Here is a 12,973-nt window from a genome sequence, read left to right as displayed (position 1 = left end):
TCAGATAGCTACTAACATTCCGCTGCCAAACATTAGTAGTAAAACACATAACTTAGCACTATCCGACCATGATACTGGACAGTCAGTCTCTTTTCGCATACCTGAAAGTCAACGAAATAATGCTGGAACCACACGTGGCAAGTGTTATTACTTTGAGGAAAAAAGACACTTTAGTCAACATAACATAAACAAATTCTGTGAATGTATAGCTTCTCTATCTTTCAGTGACGTCATCGCTGAAACAGACTGTAATAAATCTTGTGAAATGTTCCATGACTATCTCAAATTATTTTTTGACCTTTGTTTTCCGATTATACGTGTTAAAAAATATCTGAAACCAATAAAAAACAGATGGTTTACAAAAGGAATAAAGAAATGTTTTATAAAAAAAAGAATACTTTACTATAATTACCAATTAGACCCTAGTAATAAGAAAAAAAAGAAACAGGACTACTTGACCTATGCAAAAATATTAAGGAAGTGCATAAACGCATCACATCGCATAAATAACAAAAACATGCTACTAAAATCAAAGAATAAGTGTAGGGCGGCATGGAACATTATTAAAAACAAGACTACGGAACAAAGAACTGACATAAAAGAAATAAATGCTAACGGTAAAAAGGTGACACATCCAACAGAGATCTGTAAACTATTCAATAATTTTTTTGTTAACGTAACACCACAAACAAATAATAACAGTAACGAAAAACATACATACCCTGACACAAACACTCCTACACATAGTACATTCTTAAATCCACTTGACCCTCAAGACATTATAAAAATTATTCAATCATTGAAAAACACCCCCTCTGCCGGCTACGATGAAATCAACACCAAATTAATAAAAAAATGTGCACCATACATTGCTCAACCCCTTTGTCATATTATAAACTGCTCATTTGAACAAGGTATATTTCCGACAATTCTAAAAAAATCTAGAGTCATACCACTATTCAAAAAAGGTGACACAAGCGAACTCAGTAATTTTAGGCCAATAACACTTGTGCCCATCTTATCAAAAATATTTGAAATGGCAATGCGGGATAAAATCTATGACTTTGTAGAAAAAAATAATTTATTAGTAGCAAATCAATATGGATTTCGCAAAAATATGTCCACGGCAGTAGCCTGCTTCTCTTTAGTTAAAATGATATCAGAAGCCCTAGATAAAAATATGTCTGTTGCAAGTGTCTTTTTAGACATGTCCAAAGCTTTTGATTCTATTTGCCATGACATATTATTGAATAAATTAAATAAATATGGAATTAGAGGCATCGCAAATGATTGGATTAAGAGCTATTTATCTGACCGGCAACAATATACAGAGATGTCAAAAATGATAAATAACTCAAAAGTTGTATTCAAATCTCCTCTCCAGTATAACAACAGGCGAGGGGTACCACAAGGTGGACTGCTCTCACCGTTGTTGTTCCTACTCTACATAAATGATCTACCCAAATGCCTAAATCATGACTCTGTACTTTACGCAGACGACACCACATTAATAATAAAATGTAAAAAGGTAGAAAACTTGGACATGGTTATAAACCTAGAACTAAAAAATATTGACAATTGGCTAAAGCAAAATAAATTAAACATTAACGTAGGAAAAACAAAATTAATGAATTTTCACCCTTATAATAATACTACAATACAAATTAATACGACGTACAACAACGACATGATACAGCAAGTAGACCACAACTTATTTTTAGGTGTAACTATAGACAAAAATCTTAATTGGAAAAAACATATCGATAATATTTGTGGGAAACTGGAAAGTTTTATCTATGTTCTTCGCAGATTAAAAACAACTTCCTCAGAAGAAACTGCCCTTCTGGCTTACCACGGATATGTAGCATCAATACTACGATACGGTTTAATTATTTGGGGTAACTCAGTTGAAGTAAATAAAGTATTTATTCTTCAGAAAAAGTGCATGAGAATTATACACGGAGTGGACTACCTAGAACATTGCAAACCTCTATTTCAAAAGGCAAAAATTTTACCCCTGCCTTGTCTTTATATATTTGAAATGTGCCTATTTGTAAGACAACATTCACATTTCTTCCCTTTACATGACAAGGTATGTAATAAAGATCATAGCAGAAACCCAACTAAGCTGTATACCCCAACCCATAGACTAAAAATCTATAGTGACAATGTTTATTGTATGGCAATTAAAATGTATAATACCCTACCAAAAGAAATTAGAGAAATCACTAGTTTCCAAAATTTTAAATTTAGATTATTTGGCTGGCTTTTAGATAAATGCTACTATGATTCGAAGGAAATGTTTAAATAGAAATTGTTGGTAATAAATGTTATGATGTTACTAATCTTGACCAAATGCATGACAATAAAAAATGTAACAAATTATTGTGTAACAGATGACGCATTGTAATGTAATTCCTATTTGATTTATTTAATGTTTTTTTTTTTTTTTTTATGTTTAACTTTAAAATGTACTGTAAAATGTAATGTGTCCTATTTCATGTTAATTTAATATTTCTACGCCAAATAGGCAGAATATGCTGTACCTTATGCCTTTAACATCTTTGTATCACCATGTTCTAAGGAATAAATGATCTATCTATCTATCTATCTATCTATTTATATATTACTAGCTGCGCCTCGGGGCTTCGCTCCCTTGATAATTTCGGGATAAAAAGTACATTTATCACGGTAACAACCAAACTTCATAACAATCCCTCAAGTTTTGCGTGACAAAATGACAAACACACTTTCATCCTCACAAACTTTCACGTTTATATTATTAGTCATAAACTGAAAAGCAATATGAAGGTAATGTAAATTTTCTGACCATTAAACACGCTATTAATCAGCACGAGGCGTAAAAATAACATTTCTTTCACCGTCATGCAGAAAAGCATACTTTTAACACCGCGCTCAAAGTGTAAAAACAAAGGTTGTTTGGTTTTTTTTTCGTTTGGATGTCAACATGGCTTTACAAAGGCCACTGACGTCCTATTTTTTAATCCAGTTCAAATATTATGCTGTATTTGTTACATTAAAATTAATTATCTCTCTTATGATGATTGTTTTTCCGGTATATTTATAAAATAATAAAAAAAAGCCCTGTATTTCTATTACCATATCGTTTTACATCAATTAACTTAGTCTGTACCATAGATAAAAGAAACATATTAATTTTATCTATGGTCTGTACACATGTATGCTGAGTCAGTTGATATTTTTTTACGAGAGTCCATTTTTTTCTTTCTTGTCGTCATAAGATTATTAAATTCAAAAATCACTTAAACTTCGTCATCGATGTTGTTATAATTAGTATAATCTTAATTTATTTTAAATGTAATTTTTTTTATATTTGCAAAATTTTATGTTGTAATAATTTTTTTTAGGTAGTAGTCGCCTCTTTTTCTTTATTGGATGTAAAACGTCAGAGCTCGCGTTCCTACTTTTCTTCGCCAATGTCGCGGTTGCCGGAATTCTTAATTACAAAAGGCTCACATAATCTGACATCTTGATAAGAAGATTGAAGAAGAAGAAGCACTTTTTGTGTAGACTTTCCGCCTAAACTAGGCGCCATTTATTATTTATAATTTGAATATTATTCGAAGGTGTAATAATATTATCGGTATACGCAAGAGGTTTTTCTACTTGCAGTATCGTAAATTACAATTTTCGATTTGTTGCCTGTGATATTTTCCGGTAGGTATTAATTGAAATTTATAATCTTGATTCTACTTGAAAAACCTTTTTTTTTTGTCAGAAACACATTTATTATTTCGTACTTTCCCAGTTTTGAGTTAAATTATGCTTAATTATTGGCTCTCACCATATTTAAGAATATATTATTTTCATATAGATTTTTTATCAGTGCAATTACTTACATAATTTATTATACTAAAATTTTTAAAATATAAAATTTACTTGTTCTTTATTTATTTAAATTTTAATTATCTATAATTTTTTGTCTTAACACATTTGATTTAAAAAAATATGTAAAATTAGTTTTTTAACGATATATGTTAGTTCTTACTCATTTATAAACTCAAATCTAATGTAATTACTAGCAATAACGTTCGGAACTAGAGTTCCTCTGTGGTTTACAAGTTTGTTTAGTTTAGAAGTGTTGTGGTTCCGCCCAAATGTTTTCAACCTCATTAGGTACGTGGATGCCGCGTCATAGTATCCAAATTTTGTTTGCATCTCTCGTCCTTGCACACTTGGATCTAAAGAGGAACACTCCTCTTTAGATCCAGAGCTGTGAGGCCCAACAACTCAGGGTTTGCGTAAAAGTAACCATTATTTTTTTTACATTTGGCAATGATTTTACAGTCTGTTGTTGCCTGTCATCTGTCAGTGTTGCGCACATCTCTTGAATATCCAAGAAAGGAGATCTTTATGACAATGAAAATTAAACCTTCCTCTTCAATATCATCACTGACCTTTCTACTCTACCAAATTCAAATTCAAATTCCAATCATTTATTCAGAAATTAGACCTTCACAGGCACTTTTTCTCGTCAATTTTTATATTTATAGTTATTTCTCACAAGCTACAAACTACTGGCATTTCGGAACGACCACTGCTGAGAAGAAATGCCGAAAGAAACTCATTTGAACAGTGTTGGTCCCTATCATGCCAGATTGGCTTACCGTTATTGTTTCTTACAATGTTTTTTTTTTCTAATAATATATAAAAGTACCTCACTCTATCTATTAAAATAAACTCGCATCACAATCCGTTGCGTAGTTTTAAAGATCTAAGCAAACATAGGGACAGACAGATAGCGGAAAGCGACTTTGTTTTCTATTAGGTAGTTATCTGTAAAAAGTTATACCCAAGTAAATTTATCTTATAAAAGCTTTCTGACTTGTTGGAAACATGAGGCGGCCCTATTCAAATATTATACGACATAGGTCAGCCTTGAAATACTTTCACGTCCCCGTCTAAAACGTTCAATTTGCGGTCATGTCCGTCCGTCCGTCCGTCTAAAGAGGGCAACGGTCAAACCAAATCACCCCATGTGGACTAAATGAGCCTGTTTTTGGATTAGAAAGAAAACAAAACGTTTGTTTCAGAAAATTATTTTTTCCGCAGTCAATCGCAAGTCGGCATCGAAGTCAAGAGTCCGAAAACGTTTACATTCGAAATAGCAATATCTACATTAAAACAATTTTATTAAGATACTTTTTTTGTACGTTTATAACTCGTTTTGCAGGTTTCTTCCGCGGTCGAAGAGCATCGGAGTCAAGGAGCCGAAAGAAAAAAACAAACCTTTACATTCGAAAAATCCATCACAACAGTAAACCAATCTATGAGATTTTTTTTGACGTCCATCGAAAGACATCGAAGAAATCATATGAAGTTTACGTCAACGTACGTATATCGGTATCAAAACAAAGGAAAACAACGGAGCTACAACGTGCTGCGTCGTTGCAACGGAGCACGATTGCTGTCTGTTGGACAAAAACCGGACATATTGGAAGCGGTTTTGGTCGGACAATTGGCTTGCCCGTTTCTGTCATGTCTGTCCCCTTTTGGTCTACTATATGAGTGAATTCCTTCTGTTACCGTAACTTTGACAATGAATTTCTCTCTTTTTATATCTTCTTTAATATTTTTGTTCTAGTTTATTACTAAAGATGCGTTATACCAGTCAACTTAATCTACGCAGATAAACGCAGACTGTGACGCGCGGGTTATAGTAAACGTCAAAGTTGACTGGTGTATCCCACTCTTCATTGTCGTATTTCCTCATGGCTGACGGTCGTGATCATTACGTGGTATGAAACACACGCAAAAACTTTCTTGGTACTATTAATGGAGTGGTTTGCCATTGCCTTCTTCATTTCACACACAAGTTAATAATCAACCAGTGTGCATGTTTCCTCACGATGTTTTCCTTCACGGAAGTCGTAAAAGTAGTAAAAGCCATGTCAGATGCCTTTAATGAAATCTGACACCAGTGTTAGCAATAACACACTCTACACGATGATGATGATGATGAGTCGTATTTCTCAATTCTCTATTTCACACACTAGGTGATAAATTATCGACTAGAGTGCAGGTTTCCTCACGATGTTTTCCTTCAGCAGAATCAAGTGGTGGTCGATGAAAATTACTACACATCACACAGTTAGATTGTTACACCAACTCATGTGGCAGTTCGAATACTTCGAACCTGGGACCTTTCGATACACAGGCGTCTTATCCAGTACACCATAGCTTCATACCATAGCATATTCATACGTACCATAGCTTCATACGTCTGATACACTAGTAATAATGTCCGCTAACATTTCACGACACTTCCTCTATCCAGTCTTTTCAATGTGGGACAGCGGATGGGGGATAAAGAGCACAGTCGACTTTGTCACTGCGGTCCCTAGGGAGCGATTCGGCAATATGGCGGCGAATGTAAAAGTTGTCCACGACTTGGTGTCATTCCAGTTTCGCAAGATTTGCGATCTTGTGGCAGGTACTCGTAAAATGTTTCGTTTGTGGAGTTTATCTTTATGCTTGTGGTAAAGTGGGACTTTAGGGAGTTATGAAAGTGTTTCGTTTGTCTGAATTTGATGAGGTTAAGTTATCTGGCTATGTTAATCCTAAGCATAGTGTGCTATATTGCTAGCTGCGACTCAAGCAAAGCAAACTCGAAGCAAAGCTCCGTTTGCTTTGGTGAGAATATCGGGATAAAATGTACCATATATGTTACTTAGGAATAGTGGTAAAGAATTGCGTAATTGTGAAATAATTTAAAAATGAAAGACTGGTTGCATTCCGGGAGCGACGGCAGAAGTGAAAACTTGAATATTATCGTTGTATATATAATATACGTCTTACCAATTTTCAAGTCACGTGTCCTGACGCGAGTTTAACATTTTTTACCCATCACAAAAAGTGCACAACGCCGCTAAAGAAGTTTTCACTTCAAAAATACAAAGGTAAAAACAGTGTTGGTTTATTTTATTGTAAAATATATATAAAACATATAAAGGTATCGAAATATTCAAGGTAACATAGTGGAATATGAGACTTGACTTCCTTGACCCCTAAAAAGTAGCATGCTTATATATTTTGTAGAAAAAATTAGTTTTACATCTAATGTCTCAAACTATGGCGATTATATGTAATATTGGTTATGTGAGATATCAACATTACGGATTATTATTAATTACCAAGCTTAGCATCAACCATTATTGGATATCAGAGTTGTGTAATACAGGCCATAATACTCAAATCCTAACATTGTGCCGACATATATTTACTATTATATACTATGTAAACCACATCAAGTATTAAAAGTGAATCTCTTGATTGCTTTTCGATTTAATTCCTTAGCCATAGACAGTCAGGACACTTTATGTATTTCAGAGCCCAGTATTCATTTTAACAAGCTTTTATTACATACTATATGTTGCCCGGGGCTTCGCTCCCGTGGTAATTTTGAGATAAAATATAGCCAGTATCAATCTTGGATAATGTACCTTTCTAATTCTGAAAGAATTTTTGGAATCAGTTCGTTAGTTTCGATGATTATACGCCTCAAACATACAAACCCACAAACGCTTATTTCTTTATAATAATAGTATAGATTTTCACCTGTACCTATGTGAATTTGTGATCAAAATCTTGCAAGTTAATTTTTATCCACTTCCGTTCATCATACAGCAAATTGTGAACTAGCAGAATGTCTAAAAGTAGGTAGGTAGGTAGGGTCGACTTTGACGTTAACTTTAACCGGGCGCAGAAAAACGCAAAGTACTGAAATTCGTTGGAAATTTAACTAAACGTCAGCGATGCGTAGATTAAATTCAACGTCAAAGTTAAGTAAGTGGTGCAACTCACGTCGTCGATGCATCGTCGCAACGCGGTACGACTGAGCAATGGGACATGGCTCACATGGCTCTCCTCATTTACTTCGGAGCCCTAAATAGAAATTAAGACTTGTATTTGCGCTCAAAAATGTATTAGAACCTTCATTAAATTGAGGCGTGAGTTTTCATTCTCAATGAGTAATCACGCTCCATTCACGAATGGAAAAATTTTCTGTGTACGTAAGAAAATTGCTATGAAATCTATTTATTTTTAAATAAAACTATCGATACACAATTAATTGTACAAAAAAAAAAACACGTGCTAAAAGTATACAAATAATAAAAATGCAAATATACTACGAATTTACACCAAGACTAGATATTGCCCGGGGCTTCATTTCTGTGGGAATTTTGAGATAAAATATAGCATAGCCTATAGCAATCTTGGATAATGTACCTTTTTAATGTTTTTTAATGTTTGTTTCGGGGATTACCAGGCGGATAATCTCCGAAACTGCCAATCCGATACCAAACATACAAAGTCACAAACGCTTACCTTTACGTTACTCTTTATAATAATAATAAGTATATACCTAAGTAGATGTGATTTTTTTTTCAGCTAATCTAATAACAAAGACATTGTCAGACTGAAACAGATGTCTTATGAAATATTAAATTTTATTTTTAGGAGTGCAAGTGCATACAAGATTGGTTCCTGGAAACAACATCTCTTTCACAGTCGCGTAAAAGTATTCATTTTGAGTCTCTTGTTGCTGCCGATCCTTTTGTACAAAAGAACAACATAACAAGGAAAATATGATTGGGATGAAAAATTGTGTTTGTTAACGTTAGCGTTCTAGATGAGCGACGGATTGCTGCACTACGCAGTGCGACGCGCGGCGTGTATGTGTGATTATCTACTGCGACTTTCTGTGCTTTAAGTTCCTACGAATATCTTATATGCGAAAGTTTTAATATTTTTGGCACTATATTGCACTACTGGGAAGTATGAATTTTATGTTCTGAGTCCCTGCTTTTGTCCTACTTTCTACTACTGTGTTCCTACTACAGGAAAAGCATAAGTATTAGGAATTATATTGTTATTCAATCATTTAATCAATACAAGGATTTCGAAGATAAACAAGAAAAATGCATAGGAAAAAGGAAAAACAATATCTAAAAATTCCCAGGCGAGCGTAAGACACGGGACAAATATCGCGCTATATTGCCGCGTTCGTTGCTTGCCTAGGACGCCAGCTTACGCCAATAGGAGTGAGTTCTGTCCCTCCTTAACTTGGTGGCATAATACGCGTTGTTTTTTTTACCGAAACTTGGCAAATAAATCGCAACAAGAAAAGCTATTACTTTTGTGCGGCTTTGAATGCCTTTGAAGTTGTTATGATATTGCGAGTTATTTTATTATAAAAAAGTTAAACGCTTACGTCTATTATATATATAAATGGAGTATTTATTGGATTCAACGAAAGTTTTATTCTACAATATTTAACATACATATACTTTGACGTTAACTTTAACCTGTGGAGAATAACGCGAAGTACGTTTTTTGTCTTACCGTCGGCAGCGCGCAGTTTAAAGTTAACGTCAAAGTTAACTGGTGCAACCGAGCCTTATAGAGACACAAAGAGTTTATTATGCAAATAAAATCATTTGATACGACATCCTGAAATAATTAACATGGAAAATTTTTTATTCTCTTTTGTGTCAGATTGAGTAATAAGAAAATGTATGCAAGAATATTTTAAACGTTCATTTCATTTGTAAGATGTATTTTCAATTTGTTATTTTTTTTATGTTTCCTTCCATTCCATTCATCTTATTACCTTGTCTCTCTCACATTTGTTTTCCTAAAACTCAACTTCAAATCATTTATTCAGAAATTTAGACTTTCCCAGGGGGCTCACCAACATCTCTTAACGCGATCCACTTTACGACCTAAGCTGAACTGCAACGCAAATTCGTACCATCGACTTAATTTTTTGTACGAATGCGATTCATTTTAGGTTCCTAAATTGAACTGAGTTGCATTGGAATCATTCTGTACAAGTTGATGGTAGGCCTGCTGGGGTGAATTTCGGAACGACCACTACTGAGAAGAAATGCCGAAATAAATGCACGTAAAGCCTTTGCAATGGCTTTACATGCATTCCAAAACACGGATGAGTTCAATATAATTTTGGTCACCCATCCAATGACCGACCATTGTGAGAGGGTCTTAACCGCCACTATCACAGACCGAGCGCGCTAACCACTACGAAATTGTGCTCATCGATATATTTTATCCGCTATTGACATTATAAAGCCTCCTTAGCTTCAGTCTATAACAAGCCATTAACATAACAATCATGTGAGCAAAAGTTATCTCACTAGAAAAGAAGAACTCGTCGAATGATATATGGAATAAGTTTAAGGAAAACACCGCGTTGATATGGAATTCTTATACCGGCGACCTTTTTACATGTGATCTCGAAGTTTCTATTCGTATCCCGTATCTATAGGTAGGTATAGTAAACACGCATTATTAAAACTTTATCTTGGTGTTTATATTACAATGTATAATGTTTTTGTTACGATATTACCAATTTCATTCAGGACTGGTTTATGTCGAATGGAAAGATCATTGATATTGTTAAATAATTTCGAATTTTTTTTTTAATGAAACCGCCGGCATAAATATCGCTACTTCAATACTAATATTATATATGAGAAAGTCTTGTTTATGTAAGATTTTAATAAAATTTGATATGTTCAAAGAGTTCAATTAAAACAACGGTTGCTTTTCTTTTAAAAAATTAACCCTCAGTGAACGACAGAACGTGTGTATGAAAATCGTGTTGAAAAGACGACCAAAAACGACTTGGCTATCACACAAAAATATTGGGTGGATATTAGTAATCTGTTATTATGCTGTCAGAAGAAACTATTCTACGCAGATGAATAACGATTCAGTTGTATTATAAATGCGAAGGTGAGAAGGTATTTGATTCCTCGTCGACTTTGTCACGCTTATACTGATAAATTGTTGGGCCCTTTTTGATGAAAATTTAAACAGACATATTACTTAATTGAATATATGTACCTACTTCATAAACTGAGGTCAAATATAGAGCTGGGCGCAGTGGTAATATATAAAAAAAAAAGAAATTCTTATCCTGCTACAATTCACGTGTGTGAAGCGAAATGACTAACACTTACAACCTGCATTGTCCATCTAGCGAATTATTAAACCAGTACTTATAACCTGTAATGTCAATTTCCCAAATTGTCCAGTTCAGTGCTACAAGCTAAAAGCTCAAGGAAATGAATCATTTTCGTACATGGGTAACTACGGAAGACACGTTAAGACGTGGGTTCCTGTCGCCATCAAGTGTTTGTCGAATAAACCACAATGGGTTGTGACATGTGACGGTTGAAATTTATCTCTACAACATCACGATCGTAAGTCTAAATCTCTAAGTAGGATCTAGTTCTCCGAGCGTATCGACCGCTGCGGTCGCGCCGTCATACGTTGTGATCCGTCAATTTTCTTGAGGAAGAAATCATTTCCAAAATCAATCATTCATAAAATTGACATTGATCGCATAGTACAGATTATGATTTTAAAGTAACATAGTAAAACTGACACTTGTCTGTGTTAAAATTTGAAAAAAATGCAATGACGCGCGGCCGCAGCGGTCGAAACGCTCGGAGAACCACCCCTTAATAAAAATTATTATTTACCGCAATGGAAAACCAGCAACGTATACCAAATTCGCTAAAGGTATCGTGTTAACGTATAGTCAACATAAGATATGATGTAATTTTCTATGCAGTAGATAGTATTGTATGTGATAAAAAATCTTTTTCCAATTACAGCACAGTCAAGTAAATTCAAACGAAAAAGCGTAACTACGCTTCGGAGATCTTAAGACTGACCTAAGTTTAAGTAGGGCAGCGAGAAAAAGAACCGGAGACGAAGACACTTTTATCATTATTCCATGTGATGAATCGCCTGTCGTATAATCGTCTGTATCCGAATTATTAGATCGTTCTTTTTCAAAACAAATTGAGAAATATAGTTATAAGAATATAAGATCAACACATCAAAGTAACCGAATTTTGCGCGTGACGAAACGCGCTCCAATTATTTCATTCAAATTCATGGAACACGTGGAATTGAAAACATGTTCATAACAATGCGCTCGTGAGGAAAAGTTAGGGTTAAAAGTAACCTTTGTACGATTGTGGGTTTCGCTTTATGCATAGATAAAATTTCATTAAAATCCATTCAAGGAGTAAGAATATGGGAAGTTAATTATTTTTTTTCTTTTTGTTGCGGTTTTGTGCACTTTTTGTGATGGGTAAAAAATGTGTCGCGTCAGGTCACAGGACACGTAACCTGAGGGCTTAATGCGGGTTGTATTTCACTTCTCACTATCGAATCGATTCGAAGTGAGACATTTAGTTCAGTTTGTGATTTTTTAAATTGTGTAAATTATATGTTACTGAACAAATAAATAATATATTTTTATGTATTGCACGTGGTTAAAAATATCTCGCATGTTTTCACCAAAATTTTCACCACTTGCTAAACGCCTTTGCCTTGTTCCAATTAACGCTTTAAAATTAGCTTTTATCTTTTTATCTTTATCTGTTCGACGAAATTCCTACATTCTGGTCAAACCTCGTCCTTTCTGCAAAATATCAATATTTTTTAAGCAATAGTTTATGTTGATATTTGTATCGGTCAACCAGTCAGCGTCAAATTTTTTACGAGTTACAGATATTCCCTCGACTTCACCCTTGTATAACAGTACTTTAATCCGGTATAAAAATATATCCTTCTATATTCCTATTCCGTAATACGTTATTTTTAAAATTCGAAAGAAAAAAAATCGATGATAGATTCATATAAGCAAGTGAATACACAAACTCACTTTCGCATTAATAATACTAATTAGGATAAATCATTTGACATTATAATGCATGAAATTTAACCAAACGTATCAAATTATGCAACGGCCATAGCGAGCTGCAGTCGCATGTAGATTCAAATAACAGCATACGAAACAACGGTAATCTGCTAACATGGTACATCCCTACAACGGTGGGAGTTCTGTGGTTCAAATAAATGTCATTTTTTAACCGCCGACGCAAAAAGA

The 12,973-nt window shown here is 34.1% G+C and overlaps 1 protein-coding gene across 3 annotated transcripts in view; it reads right to left on the bottom strand.

Annotated features, from left to right (window-relative positions):
* The window catches only part of LOC128674064 (connectin-like), a 235,357-nt gene that overhangs the window by 145,492 nt on the left and 76,892 nt on the right, over window positions 1-12,973 (bottom strand). The window lies entirely within an intron of this gene.

Source organism: Plodia interpunctella, chromosome 12 (assembly GCF_027563975.2).
Source record: "Plodia interpunctella isolate USDA-ARS_2022_Savannah chromosome 12, ilPloInte3.2, whole genome shotgun sequence".
NCBI classification, from domain to species: domain Eukaryota; kingdom Metazoa; phylum Arthropoda; class Insecta; order Lepidoptera; family Pyralidae; genus Plodia; species Plodia interpunctella.
This window is presented reverse-complemented; position numbering and strand designations above follow the sequence as displayed.